This window comes from Equus asinus, chromosome 8, assembly GCF_041296235.1.
Source record: "Equus asinus isolate D_3611 breed Donkey chromosome 8, EquAss-T2T_v2, whole genome shotgun sequence".
Taxonomy (NCBI): domain Eukaryota; kingdom Metazoa; phylum Chordata; class Mammalia; order Perissodactyla; family Equidae; genus Equus; species Equus asinus.
The window spans coordinates 42,849,925-42,850,981 of record NC_091797.1 but is presented as its reverse complement, the minus strand read 5'-3'; the positions used below and the strand labels follow the sequence as shown (position 1 = coordinate 42,850,981).

The window sequence follows — 1,057 nt, the reverse complement described above, 5'->3', positions numbered from 1 at the left end:
ACCGGAGGCCATCTCCGTGGTTCTTTCGCCCCCGCGGACCCTAGTCTCGCGCTCGGGCGCCACCAAGCGTCCGATGATCGGCACTGCAGCGCCAAGTCCCTGACTTGCCCGCGCGGAGCCTAAAGCCCGGCACACGAGGATGTGGATTCAGGGTCTCAGTGACTGCGGAACATCCCGAGGCCAGGCGGCGAGAGGGTGCAGGTTCCCGGGTCCCGAGGTCTCCGGGAGGAGCTGAACTGCTTGAAATGGTCTCCAGAGCGGCGAGGAATCCGGATCCCGCGCGCGGGAGCCAAGTCCTTCGGGGGTCTGTGGTCAGTTTCGTGATCCGCCCGTCACGGTCTCGGGAAGCCCTGCTGCGGGACGTTGGCCTGAATCTTCTCGGGTCATAACTGGCGGTTTGAGAAAGACTAAGTTTTTCCGGAAGTAGGACGGCTCCTTGAGGCAAAATATGGAGCTTTTCCCCCCTCCTCACTCCTCTTCCCCGCCAGTAGGGAAAGATGGGAAGAAGGGCGAAAGCAATTCTCTCTTCTTCTAAAGAAAAACTTCAAGAAAACAATGCTAAGTGTCGTTTACAATCTGAAAGAAAGGGACCTGCAGCTTGGCCGGTTAGCTCAGTTGGTTAGAGCGTGGTGCTAATAACGCCAAGGTCGCGGGTTCGATCCCCGTACGGGCCAAGTCTAGTCGGTAATTTTGTCCTCCAAAATGGAGAGTAACACAGGCCTCCTCTCACTTCTTAGTGTTCTTATCTCTGGTCTGGACTGCGCGGAGTAGGACTTTCAACTTCCTTTCTGAAGGGTCCTGAAAAGTTAGGTGGGCTAAGGAAACTGATCTCCTGGTCGGGGCGTTTCGTTTCCCCAGGACTTGTCTCCTCCACCTCGCTCTCAAAGTGAACACGCCCAAGGTGAAAACGGTAGCAGAGACATAGCAGTTAGAAGGTATCAGAAGGGGCGTTTATTTAGTTTTGTTTCTTTTTCCTGTGTGGAAACCTTTTTTGGAGATAAAACAATTATTTGCTTCCTTCCTCGGAAAACAAATTGTAAAACCACTCAGCCTTCAT

At 53.8% G+C, this 1,057-nt stretch overlaps 1 non-coding gene across 1 annotated transcript; it reads left to right on the top strand.

Moving 5' to 3' along the window:
* Window positions 1–600: 600 nt before the first annotated feature.
* TRNAI-AAU (transfer RNA isoleucine (anticodon AAU)) lies at window positions 601–674 on the top strand. The gene has a single exon. It is a non-coding gene; the product is annotated as a tRNA-Ile (tRNA).
* Window positions 675–1,057: the final 383 nt, after the last annotated feature.